This window comes from Dipodomys merriami, unplaced genomic scaffold (genome assembly GCF_024711535.1).
Source record: "Dipodomys merriami isolate MVZ:Mamm:240054 unplaced genomic scaffold, mDipMer1.0.p SCAF_1, whole genome shotgun sequence".
Classification (NCBI taxonomy): domain Eukaryota; kingdom Metazoa; phylum Chordata; class Mammalia; order Rodentia; family Heteromyidae; genus Dipodomys; species Dipodomys merriami.
Window position 1 is genome coordinate 97890898 of NW_027202270.1, and position 19389 is coordinate 97910286.

The following is a 19389-nucleotide window of genomic DNA, read 5'->3' on the forward strand; positions in this document are numbered from 1 at the left end:
TGTGTGTATGTGTGTGTGTGCACACACTAGTGCTATCTTAAGGCTTTGACTGAAGGCCTGAGTTCAAGATGTTTTGCTCAAAGCTAGTGCTCTACCACATGAGCCACAGCTCCACTTCCAGCTTTTTTGGTGGTCGATTGGAGATAAGAGTCTCATGGATTTTCCTGCCTGGGCTGGCTTCAAATTGTGATCCTCAGATCTCAGCATCCTGAATAGCTAAGATTACAGGCTGAGCCGTAGATATCTGGCTGAATACTCTACTTTTTTAGGAATAAGCACTGTAGATCACATTGCAAAAGGACATGAATTTTGGACTCATGGATTCTAGAATTCTTTTTTATTATTAACACAATCATCAAAGCAGTTACCCTTGTAAGTAACTGGAACTCAGTTTGACTAAAGTAGTTTGATTTTTTTCCAAAATGTTTCTGAGAATTATCCCACCAGAAGGAAGTGGGTGGCATTTTCCCATTATTCATTGATTGAGAAAATGTTCTTGGGGCAAGAAAGCATTAATCTCTAGACAGGCCCACCATGAGGTGTGCAGGCAGAGTGGCCTATAACTGTGGGAGAAAGCATTAGAGAAGAAACAAACAGGTACTGGCTGCTAGAAGTTGACTGATGTGAATGGACACAGAAACTACAGCAGGAAGTTAAGATAGAAAACATTTTCCCAATGAAGGTCTAGAAGGAGAAGGAGAGTTTGAACATGTGATGCTAAATGGACTTTTAACACATCTAACTGGATATGTGGTTCTGAAGGAGAAAGAGCAGAGGGAATAAAAAAGAGGTTCTAGCCAGGCGCCGGTGGCTCATGCCTGTAATCCTAGCTACTCTGGAGGCTGAGATCTGAGGATCGCAGTTCAAAGCCAGCCTGGGCAGGAAAGTCTGTGAGACTCTTATCTCCAATAAAGAACTTGAAAATCAGAAGTGGTGCTGTGGCTTAAGTAGTAGAGTGCTTGCCTTGAGCTGAACCTCAGGGACAGCACCCAGGCCCAGAGTTCAAGCCCTACAACCAAAAAAAAAAAAAAGTTCTAGTACTGAATCCTGAAATTTAATTTTAATTTCAATTTTAAGCTTTCTTATAGGGTTGTTTGAAATTATTGCATTCTAATGAATAAAAGGCCTACTATTTTCAGGCTTCTCCATTTTATAGACATTCTATGTGTGTATAAGCTATATGGAACATACAGATTTTCTAACTATATTCAATTATTTTAACAAAAAATATTGCACTTATATACTCATCTACCATTTATAGCTTAAGGAGGGACTGTATATATAAAATAATATAACTTAAAAACAATGATACATTTGGTAACTTGTTGCCAAGAAGCTTATATTTCTGCCAAACATAAACCTAAATGGCTAGAGTAATATATCTGAATTCCAGTCAGTCTGTAGAATCTCTAGTAATTCATACTACTTCATGCATCTAGTTACTGTTAGTTAAGCTGGGGTAATGGGCACCTCGCTAAAAATATAATAGTAATTATTTAAGAACCAGGTCTGGGTCACAAATGCATGCCATAAAGGCAAGTATAATTATTGAACTATTTTCACAAGACGTTTTATGAAATATTTTAAGCACAGTAGACATATACAGTATATATTTGTCAGTTTGGGTTGCACAACATCTTTCAAAAACCTGCCTGCAATTTGATATTTTACAAGATGAATCCTGCTTTCTCAAGAGAGAATTTTAAAACTTCACTTCCCAGCTTTTCTCATGCCCAGAATTGCAGACAAGGAGCCAAGTTCACAGAGCATTTCCAACCACAAGTCTTCACTTTGGAAGTGATTGTAGAATGAAAGGCTCTGGCAGAACATGCATTTGGGGTAGGGGTGGGGGTGTCTGTGAAGGTGCCATTATCATAGGAAGCTTCTCCATTTTTTGAGGGTGTTCAGAAGTTGGCAGTAGACTATAGGTACTGCTCTGGTGAGCTTAGCTCGTTTTCCCTGAGCTCTTTTAGAAAATATACAAGCCCTCTAGAATCTCTACTAAATATCTTTTTCTGCTTAAATTAGATGGAATGAATGTTGTTGTTTACCACAATGGTTCTTAACAGTGTAATAATTTATATTAGAAATATAAGGAGCTACCAAGGAATTGCTAAGAGGGATTCATAGGCGACAGATTGTAGTTGAAATGTCTGAGAATGCAGATTGGTCTTGTGGGGAAAGAGCATGGATATTGTCTTAGTCTACTCTGGAACACTGGAACAAAATATCTGAGTCTAGGTGCTTTATAAAGATAATGGGCTATTGATGACAGTTTTGGAGGCTAAAGTCAAAGATTGGGCGACTCATCTGTTTGCCTTCTAGTGAGAGCCACATGGTGGATGATGACACAAATGACAAGAGCAGAAGAATGTATGGAAGGAATAAGAAACATTCAGGGTCCACACGTATGAGAATTTCTTCTAATGGGAACTACTTGGGACCCTTTGAGAAGTACATGAATTCCTCTGGGGGCATCACAATCAATGACAGAATCACACTCCACTAGGCCCTACCTTTGAAAGGTCCTACCACTTTCCAACATCTCCATACAGAAGACCAACCTTCCAGCACAAGAGCATTCAGGGGACATTCTCAAAAATACCCAAGTCTTGGGACCCAAGACTTTGGGTACGGAAATGAAATAGTTGCTTGCCTTCATCATCTGTGCTCTTGGTCACCTGGAGTAGAGTGACTACTGGAGGCAAGCAGAAGGTGGGAAATTGCTGTCTAAGAATGCAGTAATGGTCATAAGAAATGTAAAGGCTGAAGTTTGAGCAGATGACTTCCAAATGTGCTGGAGCTTTGAAAGAAAGGAAATAGTAAGTTGGAAGTTTTAAATATCTAGCTCAAGGGAGTAAAAACAAATCCAGGGTGATGCAAATGATTACCTTAAAATTAGCTTTCATTTCTACAGGGCTGATGATACTGAAAACACACTGAATTACATCATTTGAATTCTAATGGTTCTAGACTCTTACTGAAAATTAAGATATTCACATGCAATTATAAGTGAGACAATAGAAAAACCTGAAAACTCAAAATGCTTTGAATCTTTAGAACCACTAAATACCCTTTAGTAGAAAAATAGTTTTGTTTCCTATGGCTTACTTTTATTATCTTTTTGGAGCCAGTCCTGCTTGTTGATGGTCATTTTAGAGATGGTATCTACTTGTACTGTCCTCTAACCTTGATCCCCCAGATCTCAGACTCTTGAGTGGCTAGGTTTTATAGTAATGAGCTACCAATCCTTAACTTAAGATGACTTCCTGATGGATCCCTGCCTTCCTGGAAAACTATGTAAACCCCTGGAGTGCAACAATTACCTTACTTTCCCTACAACCTACTCCTGACACTCTTCATTTCCTTTGTCCCATAACTACTTTCAAACTACAGCATACTCAAAGGAGAGTTGGCAAATTAAACATAGGAAGTAAAGGCTCTGCAAAAAAAAAAAAGAATAAAACATTTTCTCAGTTTATCTTGGCAAAACCAGTAAGAATATGTGGTGAGAATATATTCTGAGGTAAGAAGCACTGGAAAATTAAACCCAGAAAGAAGAGACTCATACACCAAAAAAAAAGCAATGTTTTCCAAGTTATATTGGCAAAAGCCTGCAGGAGTATATGTGCAAAAGCATTTTGAGTTTCTACAGCAGAATAAGTGAAATGTAATTTTACACTGAGGTCAAGTTACAAGGATGAGTCCAAAATAAGGAAAATGGGGAATGTTACAAAAATCAAACAGCCATAAGCATCTCTGAATGACTTGCAATGTGTCTACTCTCTTTAGACTGAATGACTTGCAGTATATCTACTCTCTGCAAACTGAATGACTTGCAGTGTGTCTACTCTCTGCAGACTGAAACCCAGAGCGGGAGATGCTGCCCTTTACATAAGCCTTATGAATGCATTGAACCCACTAGTGATAGAGCAGTTTGACACAAAATGCTTTGCCTTTCTAATTGAATAAAATGGCTGTGGATTAGAAAAAGCATCTGAACCACAAAGGTCTCACTTCATCTGAATAAATCAACAACAGTAGCAACTCAACTTGGAATACAGATCCCAGGATTGATGTCCCCATCCCCCACCTTCCACTCCCCTGACTCAATTCACAGTAGAGTTTCTTGAATGTATATTAGACCTGAAACTAGACCTGTAAACTAGACATGGTAGCAATATTGCCTCAGCTTGATTACTGAGAAAGAAGATTCTGAAGTAAGGATTTCTATACAAATGTTGTGATTTAAAGGAGCCACAAAGAAGCCAATAAATTAAAGGAGAACTGAACAGGAATGAAGAAGCCAAACTATGGTGCAATTTCAAGCAAAGGCCTGCCTCAGGCTGACCCTGTAGGGATTTCTGAAACACACATTGGACCTTGGTGTTCTTCCAGTTCATGGTAAAAGGGTAAGGGAACTAGTCTTTCATAATATTCCACCTACAGACATTGGTCACTTTTGAGAGTTAAACTACATATTCCCAGCTATGCTAATTCTCTGAATCTTCAAGATAAATGAATCCATTAGTTAAAAAACATTTCCTACAAGAGAATTACAGTAACAAGCCATTAGATTCAAATGCACATTGTTAGAAGACCGGGAGGAGTCACATAGAGCAATTAAGACAGATCCAAGCATATTCTGATTGCAATGACAGTGGCTGTTACAAAAATCAAATCAAGGCCGGGCGCTGGTGGCTCATGCCTGTAATCCTAGCTACTCAGGCGTGAGATCTGAGGATCGCGGTTCAAAGCCAGCCGGCCAGGAGAGACCGTGAGACTCCTATCTCCAATAAACCACCAGAAAACCGGAAGTGGCGCTGTAGCTCAAGTGGTAGAGTGCTAGCCTTGAGCTGAAGAGCTGAGGGACAACGCCAGGCCCAGAGTTCAAGCCCCACGACCGACAAAAAAAAAAAAATCAAATCAACCACTGTAAATATTACTGTCATTCTTCCTTCAAAAGCCTTGCAATACATGTTGTAATTGTTCACTGAGAACTATGTGGTCAGGGGAGTTAACATGTTAACCCTTGGGAACCAGAAAACCATAGAATCTCATGGATGAGAGAGTAGCTATATGAGACACAAGGTGTCAATAATTTTGAAGTAAAAAAAAATTGCAAAATTAAACCCAGAAAGAATTCAATAATGTTCCAAGTTATATCTGCAAAACATGTAGAAATGTATGGGGAAAGCATTCTGAATAACTATGCCAAAGCAAATAAAAACTTGGGCTCTGAATTATACCTGTGATGCATACAGGATCAGCAAATACATCATGTGGGTATTCCTTCAGTTTGTAAGCTTGGTAGGAGCAGAAGCCCCCTACATAGGGAAAATGGAATCAGCAGAGTAAAAGCCCTCAAAGCTCTCATTCAATGTGAAAATACTAAATCAAAAACAACATTATGTTCTTGGAGGGGTTATAGAGGTTAGTGTCTCTAAAGAAGACGCCAAAGTTTAGGTAGAGTGGTATATATGCTCCTATTGGACTCTCCTATAGAATGGGTAGATATTTCTTGGAGAATTTTACTGTTCACTGTTCTTCTAGTGCATTAAAAGCTATTGTTCTCCATTTGATATTTAACTGCAGCAATTAATTATAGCTTTTGATAGTTGAATCCTGTGGGAAAAATACTTATATTTTTAACTGGAAGGTTTAAAATATTTATTGCAAACAAAATGATTTTTAAAAGCATGTACATATTATGGAGTAGTAAACTGAATTAATCACATATGCATTACTTCACATACTTAGTTTTTTTGTGGCATTTAGTTTAAAATGTTGGAAAACATTACAGCAAAAACATAACATACTATTAGGAACTAGAAAACCAAGCAGTGTAATACATCTTTTGAACTTATTCCTCTTACCTAATTGAAATTGTTTCTAACCTTTGACAAAAATCTCTCTGACCATTTCATATTTATATTGAATAGATATGAGGAGAGTAGATATCTTTGTCATATTCTTGGTTAGAGAAACAGATTCTACTTTTCATCACTGAGTATCATATTATTTATAGTTTGTTGCCTATGTCTATTATTGTGTTGAGGTAAGTTTTTTCTACTTATAATTTGATGAGCCTATTTATAATAAAAGGATGTTGAATTTTTTCAAATCCCTTTCCTGTCTGTTGAGTTAATCATTTTATGCTTTATGTATGTATCCATTAGAATATTGCATATATATATATATATGCATCCTTGCATCCATTGGTAAATCTACTTGATTATTGTTAGGAATCCTTTTAATGTATTGTTGAATTTGAATTGACTATATTTCATTGAGCAATTTTGCAAATATATTCATCAGGGATATTGGTCTAAACTCTCTCTCTCCGTATACATACACACACACATACATACATATATATATATATATATATTTATATATATATATATATATATATATATATATATATATATATATAGTTGTTGTTGGTGGTGGTGGTGGTCATCAGACTTGAACTCTGGGTCTGGGAGCTATCCTTGAGCTCTTCACCTCAAGGTTAGCACTCTATCACTTGAGCCACAGTACCATTCCAGTTTTCTGGTGGTTAACTGGAGATAAGAGTCTTACAGACTTACCTGCCCAGGTTGGCTTTGAACTGCAATCCTCAGATCTCAGCCTCCTGAGTACCTAGGATTACAGTTATAAGCCACCAGTGCCCAGGTAGAGTGTATTTCTTAGTGTTCTAATCTGGCTTTCAGATTTGGAATAATGCTGTCCTTGGATGTATTTCCTCTTTAATAGCTGAATTATCTAATAATCTAAATGGACAAATTGACAAGTGTCAAAAGAAATTTTAATGGCCAGCAAAACCATGAAATGTTCAACATCTTTAACCATAAAGAAAATGAAAATCAAAATACTACTGAAATTCCATTTAACTCAGGTCAGAATGGCTGTCATCAGAAAAACAAGAAATGTTGTATAGGATGGAGGAAAGTTGTGAAGGGTTAATGGTGGAATGAATCTACGAGGAAGAATGTAAATTAAGGGAGCCACTATTAATGGAGGTCCTTAACAAAACTAACCGTGTCACCATCAGTCTAGAAATACTGGTGAGGAACTTCTTACCAGGCATATTCTCTGGTAAGTTCCTATTTATTGTTTCAAGAAATATATGTTTCTTCCCTCTATCTCTTTTCTTTACCTATTTTCTGAAAACTTGAGTCAATTTAACTGAAACTAAGAATTTTAATGATATATTATAACACACATATTTTAAATTAGTCTTCAGGCTTAGTATAGTATTGTAGCAGAGAAATCATGAGCTTTTAAGCATCTTTTTATTTAGTGCTTTTCTATAGTGTTGTTAAAATTCTCTATTCATTCATGTGTATAACAGAAAAATAATGAGATATTGCAGGCATTCAAAAATTTCTAACTCCGAGCCTTTTATGGAGAAAAAAACTAAAAACACTCTATCTTTCTTAAATTACATTTATATGTCCAGAAAAAAAGTTGGGCTTTTGAATGCACGGTTAGGGCAATTGTTACCTTTCTAAGCCTTCTTGTGGAAGAAACAAAAACTTTGCAGAAAATTCAAACAGATTGAATTTTAAAAATAACCACGTACGAGGAGGTCACAGTGGCTCATATCTGTTGTCTCAGCTACTCAGGAGGCACAGTTTAGGAGAATTATGGTTCAAGCCCAGTTTGGGCAAAAGGTTAAGGAAGTCCCATTTGACCATTTGAACACAGAATCTGGGCATGGTGATAACACTCCTGGAATCCTAGCTACATGGGAACATAGGTAGGAGAATTGCTGTCTGAGGCTACTCAGGAAACAAATAAGATATTATTTAATAAAACAACAACAAACCCTAAGCAAAAAAAATCATGGCAAAAGTAAGGCCTGGCAAATAGGAAGCCGTGAGTTCAAACCCTAGTGCCACCAAAAACTAAAAAACAAAAAATAATTTAGGTAAATATTTGGAAACTTAGCATAATCATATGACTTAGTCCATGGTGCCAGTTCTGGCCTATCCATTTAGAAAACTACCCATTTTCATTCCTCTCCTGTTCTTGAGCTGGTCCATAAGGATGTCTATCTTCTTGAAGGCCAACATGAGTACACACAGAGGCCATGGTTGAAAGATAATGACGGAACTTCATGCAATCCCATTTGTCCAACCTTTCTTTGATTTGCTGTGTTTCTGGGTCTCCATTAAGAAAATTTCGGCCTGCTCCAAGGATACCTAGGGTTTCTCCTATTCCATCCTGTAAAGTTTTGTCTGCTTTGACTCCAAGGTTTTTGATCCATTTGGAGTTGATTCTGGTGCAGGGTGATATATAAGGATCTAGCTTTACTTTTCTACAAGTAGTTAACCAATTTTGCCAGCACCATTTACTGAAGAGGCTGTCTTTCTTCCATTCTATTTTTTTTAGCTCCCTTATCGAAGATTAGATCGCTATAGGTCTGTAGGTTCATTTCTGGGTTTTCAATTCTGTTCCATTGGTTCTGAGGTCTGTTCTTGTGCCAGTACCAAGCTATTTTGATTACTATGCTTTATAGTAGAGTTTGAACTTTGGTATTGATATTCCTCCAGCAGTGTTCTTTCCATTGAGGAACATTTTTGCTATTCGGGGTCTTTTATTGTTACATATAAATTTTTGGATTGCCTCTTCTATTTCCTTGAAGAATGAGGTTGGAATTTTGATACAAGATCAATAGAAAGCCCATGGATTGGGAGAAGATCTTCACTAGCCATACAACCAACAAGGGTCTCATATCTAAAATATACTTGGAACTCAAAAAATTAAATCCCCCAACAACAAATCCTCAAAGAAACAACTGCCCAATAAATAAGTGGGCTAAAGACTTAAAGAGAAACTTCTCTGAAGAGGAAAGAAGGATGGCCAATAGACACATGATGAAATGCTCATCTTCTCTAGCCATAAAAGAAATGCAAATTAAAACAACATTGAGATACCATCTCACCCCAGTTAGAATGGCAAAAATCAAGAATTCTAATAACAACAGATGCTGGAGGGGATGTGGACAGAAGGGAATCTTACTGCATTGTTGGTGGGAGTGTAAACTTGTTCAACCACTTTGGAAAGTAGTATGGAGGTTCCTCAAAATACTCCACATAGAGCTCCCCTATGACCCAGCAATCCCACTTTTGGGCATTTACCCAAATGTTTACAAACAAGACCACACTAAAGCTACCAGCACAACTATGTTTTTTGCAGCATTATTTACTATAGCTAAGATATGGAACCAACCCAGATGCCCCTCAGTAGATGAATGGATCAAGAAAATGTGGTATATATACACAATGGAATTCTATGCCTCCATCAGAAAGAATGACATTGCCCCATTTGTTAGGAAATGGAAAGGCTTGGAAAAAATTGTATTAAGTGAAATAAGCCAAGCCCAAAGAAACATAGGTCCCATGGTTTCCCTTATTTGCAATATCTAGTATATGTATGAGTCAAGCAGAAAAGGTCAGATAAGGTGATGTTAGGGAAATGAACCCTAAGATATGTATTCAAATGTTTTTTTTTCTTTCATGCATGTGTTTCTAACGCATTTATAAGATGATTTCTTTGTTGCTTTGTATGTCCCTCCCCCACAGTGTAACCCCTGCCTTCACTGTATTTGATGTCGGTATAATTTGTGGAGGGGAAGGGGAAAAACAAGTCGTTTAAATAAGGATACAGGTGGACCCATTGCAACAATGAGAAGTACAAGTCGTTATGTCAAAAATGAACTTCACAACTTTGGTGGGTGGGGGGAGCGGGGAGGATTGGGTGGGGGGTGCGGGGGGAGGATGGGAAGGGATGGGAAGGGGAAACAAAGGAGGAGGCTACAATGCTTGATAAGAAATGTACTCATTATCTTGCCCTTGTAATTGTAACCCATCTGTACAGTATTTTCACAATAAAAATTTAAAAAAGAGAGAAAGAAAGATAATGATGGAGAGAAGAGCAGAGATGGAGGTGGATCCTAAGCCAGTCTCTGTTTCAGTTTCACCTATTCAAGTATTGTGAGATAAAACCCTATACTTGTGGAAGGGAGGAAAGGCATCCCCACTGTGCTCTTCCAAAAATTCTGATCCACAGAATCATGTTATAAAGTAATAATGAACTGTTTGGTTTATTAGTCACTGATGTTTGGTATGTGTCAAAGGTAATTAGAATACTATGTCACCTTCAGTTATTTCTTCATTAAGTTCAAATACTGATCACTTTTTGTTATAATAGTCTCTGGGCCTGATAACTTGAAGCACATCTCTCTTAAACTAGACTGTTGTACAAGGAACAAAATTGTTTGAAAGGCCACAGAAGTTTATGATTTATGAGAAAGTGAGAGAGTAATTTAGAGTTTGGAGAAGGGATAGTTAGAACATGTCAAGGAGTTAATTAGTAGTTTGCAGAGACTCCTTCTCTGGAATAAAGGCAGATGTGTTGCCTGAGAGGGACAGAGTGAATTTTAGTTCAAGGGAAGTAATGAGCATTGAATAGAGGATGATGGTAGTTTTAAAATAAAGAGTGACTTCACTCATCAAGTGAATGCACACCAATAACAAAAACTAAACATCAAAGAGATGGCATGGTTATATTTAAAAAATACATTCTTTAATCTTGTCTGACCAGATAAAAATTATAATGAGCTGGAGGCATTGTTCAAGTGGTAGAATGCCTTAAAACAAGCACAGGCCATGAGTTCAAGCACTAGTGCCATCAAAAAAATCATAATGAATGAAAATACAAATGTAGGCCAATCTCAGTTGTGTTTGGGAATTTTAAAAAACTGAAATTAAAAAATTATATAAAAATTGAAATTAAAAAAATTATATACTCTTACTAGATGCTTCTAGCCAACTTTATCCAGGCTCTGTAGTGAGCCAGTTCTTTATCATATATTTCTCTGTCTCTCTCTGTCTCTCTCTCTGTCTCTGTGTGTGTGTGTCTCTCTCTCTTACACACACACACACACATATGTAGTCCATTATTTATATTTACATATAGATTTGGATATTAGGTCATGTTTATATGTAGATAAATATTAAATGAACAAAATTTAATGCCACTTTGTTGGGCTATTGGACAGAGACAACCTCACTTTTCTTTGCAGATAAAGAGGTTAACTTATATAAGAATATGCAACACATTTTTATAAAATCAATGTCTTAGACTTCTATTCCCCTCTCCCCACCATGTCCTGCTTCCATAGAAGTCTTTGAAATGAAGTACATGAAAGGACTGAATTGAAGGATGGTAATGTGTAAACAACACTGCAAGAAAGGGACTTAGTTGCTCTGAGTTCCCATTAGAATGTATTTTCTAACCAAAGAAGTCTCAGGAAGAGAAGCATGGAGGAGGCATAAATGTCATGACCATCTCTTACTCTTGTAAAATATAATTTAGAATGTCTGCTCCATCTGCAGTGTTCAATGCTGCAAATAACTTTATATGACAAGCATCAAATTTTATTGAAATGAAAATCAGAAGATCAAAAGCAAACAGAGAATTTGGTACTCTTTCCTAGGAAGTCCTTAGGCAGAAATTATAACATATTTCCTGACAAATTTTTGGGAGATGTGTTTTCATTTGTGATTTCTAAAGTTTATTTACAGAAAGCTCTTGATAGTAATGAGGTACTGCACTGCAAGGTCAGCTTGTTTCTACCCTGAAAGCCTAATAAGCACTATAATAAAATCCTTGAGGACACAAAAATCCCACAAGCATTTTAGAGTGACATAGAAAAAAGTTAAATAAAAAAGAAGTTTAATTACTAATAACTAGTAAAAATTATTTTTTTATTTGATATTCTTTAATTGTTCTCCAACAAACACTTGAAAATAAACATTAAAAGACCTTTCATTAGTTTAAATATTTTGTCAATTTCCCCTGCTTATTATCTTTTAGACACATAGGGTTGCTTTCTGTATTCTTTATTATAGCTTTTGCTTTTTCTCCTTATATTTTTATTTACTTTCTACTCAGTTCAGTTAAATGCTTTCATTTCTTCCTGCACTAACAATAGGCAGTTATTTTTTTACTAGAAAATGATAAGAATTTAACAAGTGACAGAACAAGGCAAAAAAACAAGATTAAGTCTAAGTGACTTATGTTATGATTCAAGTGGTAAAGTTCCCTGTATACTAAGTGTGGGTTTAAAACCCAACATCATCATAAAAGTGTCTGCTGTTTTATATAACTTTGCACTTTAATAAAACAATTTGGTCCAATTTTCATAATAGAGCAGAATCTATTCATCAGTTACTATTATATATATATATATATATATATATATATATATATATATGTTACTGAAAACCATCCTGACCCACAGATCAAAATATGTGAATTTCATATTTACCACACAGATATTTGTGAGAACACATACATGTACTCATATTAGCTTTTTATTCTGCAGAGAAATTTATTTATTGGATGTGTTTTTAAATACATTCTTAGTTATGAATTATTTGCTTATTTAACTTTCAGCTTATATTTTGCAAACAAGTCATTGGGTTCCCCATATACTATACTGTTCCTTATTGATACTATATATATATTTTTTTTTTTTTTTGTCAGTCCTGGGGCTTGAACTCTGGGCCTGAGTGCTGTCCCTCAGCTCTTTAGCTCAAGATGAGCACTCTACCACCTGAGCCAGAGCTTCACTTTTGGTTTTCTGGTGGTTTATTGGAGATAAGAGTATCCTGGACTTTGCCTGCCCTGGCTGGCTTTGAACCACAATCCTCAGATCTCAGCCTCCTGAGTAGCTAGAGGTAGGATTACAGGTATGAGCCACCAGGGCCTGGCAGATATAATCTATTTTTGACCCACATACCATATTAAAATATACTTTTGTATTATATAGATCTTTTTCAAAATTTATTTTTATGCTTGGGTTGCCTTTAAGTTTTGAATCTTTTAAAATTAATTCTATTTCTGCTTCATTTTGTCACTTGTTATTTTATTTAAACTTTACAATTTGTCCTATCCTTGAGTTATTAATTTTGCTTAATTTCTCAATTGAATTTTGTTACAGTGGGGTGTTGTTCTCTTGAAAATATACCTTTTCTTTTTCAACTCAAAATGTCTTTGTGCTGTATTGATTTGACTGGGTAGTCCTTCTTTGAATCTAAAACCTATAGCTAGAGATGTTAATAATGTTCTCCTTACTTCTACAGTTAAGCTCTTTCTTTGTGGAAGGGTTTTATGACATCTAAGCATTCCATAATAGGAAACCTACTTGCTCATTGTGGAAGTCCAGATTCAACTGCCATCTGACAGCCTTTAACAAAGTGGCCCCACCCCATGTCTTTAAGCCATCATATTGGCGTCCTCAGTGACAGTAATGTACTTTAAATTGCAATTACTAGATTAATTAATTAAAATGTAATTACTAGAATCAAAATCTAGATTCTAAAGGGACTATAAAATAATGATAACCAATGTTAAAGGACTATACTTGACTATTTTTTTCTTTTTTTGCTGTTTTTTATTTCTTTTTTAAAAATATATATTTATTGTAAAGATACTATACCAGAGGGGTTTCAGTTACATGAGTAAGGTAATGAGTACATTTCCTATCCAGCATTGTTACCTCCTCCTTTGATTTTCTCCTGTCATCACGTCCCTCCCCACCTCCTCAACTCCTCCCTGCAACATTGTAAAGTTTGTTTTCAACATAGTGTCCTGTATATCTCATCGTCACAATGTGTCAAACTGCATCCCCATTTAAGCATTCTGTTATACCCCTTCCATTCCCCAAATTACAAAAATGTATATACAAGATGAAGAACACCAGAATCAAACACAATGAAAACAGGGATTATACCATGGGGAAAGAACTTACAAAAGAAAAGAATCACATAGTGCATAATAAGTACATTAAAAACAATAGCGAGAAAGAAAAAAAAAACCTTTGTGTCCCTTTGAATACATTTCACTTAACGTCATCTCATATGGTCATATGTACATAGCCTTTGACCTTCTCTGCTTGTCATAGACATGTGCTAATCATTGCAAACAAGGGAAACCATGGGACCTATGTTTCTTTGGGTCTGGTACTTCACTTAATATGATTTTTTCCAAGTCATTCCATTTTCCTAACAAATGGGGCAATGTCATTTTCTCTGATGGAGACATAGAATCCCATTGTGTGTGTGTGTGTGTGTGTGTGTGTGTGTGTGTGTACCACATTTTCTTGATTCATTCATCTACTGAGGGGCATCTGGGTTGGTTCCATATCTTAGCAATGGTGAATAATGCTGTTATAAACATGGTTGTGCTAGCAGCTTTCATATGGCCTTGTTTGTGATCATTGGGGTAAATGCCCAAAAGTGGATTGTTGGGTCATAGGGGAGTTCTATGTGGAGTCTTTTGAGGAACCTCCATACTACTTTCCAAAGTGGTTGAATAAGTTTACATTCCCACCAACAATGAAGTAGGGTTCCCTTTCGGCCACATTCCCTCCAGCTTCTGTTGTTACTAGGTTTCTTGATTATAGCCATTCTAACTAGGTGAGGTGGAATCTCAATGTTGTCTTGATTTGCATTTCTTTTATGGCTAGAGCATTCCTTCATGTGTCTATTAGCCATACTTATTTCCTCTTCCAAGGAGTCTCTAAGTCTTTAGCCCACCTATTAATCGGGCAGTTGTTTCCTTGAGGATTTATTGTTGGCGGATTTAGTTTTTTGAGTTCTAAGAATATTTTAGATATGAGACTCTTGTCAGTTGTATGGCTAGTAAAGATCTTCCATGGGCTTTCTATTGATCTTGCTAGCTATGACCTTTGACTTGCAGAAGCTCTGCAGTTTCATGCAATCCCATTTTTCCAACCCTTCTTTGATTTGTTGTGTTTCTGGGTCTTTATTAAGAAAATTTTGAGCTAGGCCAAGGAGCCCTAATTTCTCCTATTCATTCCTATTATGTTTTCAGTGTGTCTGCTTTGACTTTGAGGTCTTTGATCCATTTGGAGTTGATTCTGGTGCAGGGTTATATATACAGATCTACCTTTAGTTTTGTACAAGTGTTTAACCAATTTTGCCAGCACCATTTACTGAAAAGGCTGTCTTTCTTCCATTCTATTTCTTTAGCTCCCTTGTCAAAGATTAGGTAGCTATAGATCTGTAGGTTCATTTCTGGGTCTTCAGTTCTATTCTATTGGGCCTCAGGTCTGTTCTTGTGCCAGTGCCAAGCTGTTTTCATTACTATGGCTTTGCAGTAGAGTTTGAAATTTGGAATTGATATTCCTCCAGCACTGTCTTTCTACTAAAGATTGTTTTTGCTATTCGGGGTCTTTTATTGTTCCATATGAATTTTTGCTTCTTCTACTTCATTGAAGAATGAGGTTGGGATATTGATAGGTATCACATTGAATTTGTAGATAACCTTTGGCAGTATTGCTATCTTCATGATGTTAATCGTCCCAATCCAGGAGCATGGGAGGTTTTTACACTTCCTTAGTTCTGCTTTAATTTCTTTTGTCAGGTTTAAAAAATTTTCACCAATTAAAAAATTGCACTTCTTTTGTTAACTCCTAAATATTTTATTTTTTGTGGGGCTATTACAAAAAGGTTGTTTTCCTAATTTCAGCTGTGCTCTTCTCATTATTGGCACACAGGAAAGCCATTGATTTTTGAGGGTTCATTTTATACCTTGCTACTTTGTCAAAGTTTCTGATCAGCCCAAGTAACTTGGGAGTGGAGTCCATGGGGTTCTTCAAATACAAGATCATGTCATCTGCAAAGAGGGAGAGTTTTACTTCATCTTGCCCTATATGGATCCCCTTTGTGTTTACATCTTGTCTTATTTCTGTAGCTAGGAATTCTAATACTATGTTAAGAGGAGTGAGAGAATGGACATCCTTGTCTCATTCCTGAATTTAGAGGAAATGGCTTTAACTTTTTGCCATTAAGTATAAGTCTGTTATTGAGATAATCATGTGTTTCTTATCTTTGTTCTTGTTGATGTGATGAATTATATTAATTGATTTGAGTATATTGAACCAGCTTTGCATCCCTTAAATAAATCCTGTTTGATTGTGGTATATGATTTTTTTGATGAGTTGTTGAAGTTGATAGGCCAAGATTTTGCTGGGAAGTTTTGTGCCCATGTTTGTCAAAGAAGTTGGTCTATAGTTCTCTTTTTTGATGAGTCTCTGCCTGATTTTGGAATTAGGATTATGCTGGCTTCATAGAAAGAGTTTGGCTGTGAGTTTTCACTTTCAATTTCATTGAAGAGTTGGAGTAGTATTGCTGAGAGTTGTGCTTTGAAAGCCTTATAGATTTCAGCTGTAAATCCATCTGGTTCTGGGCTTTTCTTGGGTGGGAGGTCTCTTGATGCTTGATGTGGGTGTGTTAAGTTGGTTTAAATCATCTTGGTTTAATTTGGCATGTCAATATTTGCTAGAAATTCAAGATTCTCAAACTTATTAGCATAAAGGTTTGGGAAGTATCCCCTTACTATATTCTGAATCATGGCTGTTTCTGTAGTGATATTTCCATTCTTATATGGGTGTGTTCTCTTTTTTTCTGATAAAATTTGCTAAGGGTCTACCAATTTTATTAATTTTTTCAAAGAACCAACTCTTTGTTTTGTTGATTCTTTCTATAGTTTTTTGGACTCTAATTAATTTAATTCTGATTTAATTTTAATTATTTGTTTCCATTTATTGGATTAGGGTTTAGCTTGTTGCTCTTTCTTTAGGAGCTTTAGGTGCCTCATTAAATTGTTGGTTTCAGATCTCTCCAATTTGTTAATGTAGGAATTCAAATCTATAAACTTGCCTCTGAGTAGTGCCTTTGCTGTGTCCCAGAGGAGCTATATTTACCTTTTTTTCTACAAGGCTTGTTGGTATAGGGGTAAGAAGAGAACTAGTAACTGGAAGAGGAAACTGAGGGAAGAAAATATCTGAAAGAAGACAATCTGTACATAATTATAGGAAGAGGGAGCATATATTGTGCTTTTGGAGCAGAACAAATAGAAAATGGCCAAGAACAGAGATTAATGTATGAAGTAATATATACTGATCACCAAATATACTGCCTTAAGATGCTTGGACAGCTATTGCAAATACCATAGGTTTAAAGACTTATAAAATAGAGATGTTTATTTCTCACAGTTCTGGGAACTGCGAAGTCCATGATTGAGATCCCAGGAGATTCGGCATCTGGTGAAGAGATTTCTTCCTATCCTATATGGCAGGAAAGTGGAGAGCTCTGTGAAAGTTCTTTTGTGAGAGTACTAAGCTGGCACATGCCAATAGCTCATACATGTAATCCTAGATATTCAGGAGGCTGAGGTCTGAGGATTGCAGTTCAAAACCAGCTCATAGGAAAGTCCTTGAAACTCTTACCTTTAATTAACCACTAAAAAGCTGTACAAAGAGCCATGGCTAAGTGGTAGAGTGTTATCCTTAAGCAAAATAGCTCAGGGACAATACCTAAGCCCTAAGTTCAAGCCCCAAGTTTCTCTGTCTTTCTGTCTCTGTCTCTGTCTCGTTTGGTCTCTCTGTCTCTGTCTCTGTCTGTCTGTCTGTCTCTCTTTCTCTTTCTCACACACACAGAGTCAGAAAACAGAGTACTAAGCCTATTTATGAATACTCTTCCCTCATAACCTAACCATTTACCAAGGACTCTATCTCCCATATTATCTATCACACTGGGGACTAAGAGTTCAATATATGGGTGCTATAAACTAGAGAAACCATCAGATCTTTTTTTAATCTTTTTTTTGTCAAAGTGATAGACAGAGGGTTAGTTACATAAGTGAGTTAATAAATACATTTCTTTTCAAATTTGATACTCCTTCTCTCATTTTTCTCCTACTTTCCCTTCCCCTACACTCCCCACCCCCAAGTTGTACAGATCATTTCTAACATATTGTCTTGTGTATATTGCTGTTGCAATGGTTCTTTATCTCACCATTCTATTGTTCCTTTTCCCTTTCTTAATTCAAATAAATGTATATACAATACCAGGGTACCAAAATAAAATAAAGTGACAACTGGGGATTACCGTATGGGGAAAAACGTATAAAAAAAAAACCACAAGAAATCACATAGTACATTAAAAATAACAACAACAAAGAAAAACCTCTTGTGTCCATGTTTTGAAGTTCATTTTGCTTAGTGTCATCTTACATGAGCACAAGTTCTTTTTTTTTTTTTTTTTTTTGGTCAAGTCATGAGGCTTGAACTCAGGGCCTGAGTGCAGTCCTGAGGTCTTTTTTTTCTTTTTTTTTTTCTTTTTTGGGGTCCGGTCATAGGGCCTGAACTCTGGGCCTGGGTGCTGTCCCTCAGCTCTTCAGCTCAAGGCTAGCACTCTACCACTTGAGCCACAGCGCCACTTCCGGCTTTTTTCTTACGTGGTGCTGAGGAATCGAACCCAGGGCCTTGAGCATGTAAGGCAAGTGCTCTACCACTGAGCCACCTTCCCAGCCCCGAGCACAAGTTCTTAAATAAAGGGTGCTGACAAAACTGGACACAGATATGCAGAAGAGTGAAATCATACATAGTACATACATATAATAACATAGCAGTATGATTAAAATATTTGTTTTATACATACATATATTATAGTTACATACAGATATACCTACACAAATATCAATTCAAAAGGATCCAAGATAGTAATATAAGATATGAAACTGTTAAATTACTGGGAAGAATCATAGGGGAAACACTTCAAGGCATTGGTATAGATCATCTTCTTGGGCAATATTCCAAAAGAAGAAACAATAGACATCAATCTTACATCAAACTAGAAGCTTCCACACATGAGAGGAAACAGTCAGCTTTATATGCCAAGTAATCTGATCTCTGTTTTTCAATATAGAATCACTACAATCTTGACAGACATAGAAAAGCATTGCTTTTATTTGTGGTTATGCATATTTTTCTAAATAAAAAAATTTTGAATGGTGCTAAAGAGACCAAGTAGTATACTTTTTAATATCATTTTTATTTTAGATTTGGCTATTAAAACAATTTTTAGCCTATATATTTGGGAGAGGTTAAAAATCACTTTCCTTAACTGTTAAAAAAAAATATATATATATATATATATATGTTTATCTGTAACACATCTCCATCTATGGTGTATATAATAATGAAATAGGCATAGGATTTGTACCTGTTGCTTTTTCTTGTAAACACTCCAAATGGAAATGCATAGACTGATGTGTTCAATATTAATAAAGTGAAAGTAACTTTTCGCCACTCAGATTTTGAATAATTAATTTATTTTAGATTGCCATACTTTTCTAATTTTCTTATACTACTATTTAAAGAATTATTCACATTTAATAATCCCTTATAATGATAAGCTGAAATAAATTATTATTACTATTATTATTATAATTATTATTGTTGTAGGTCGTGGAGCTTGGACTCTGGGCCTGGGCACTGTCCCT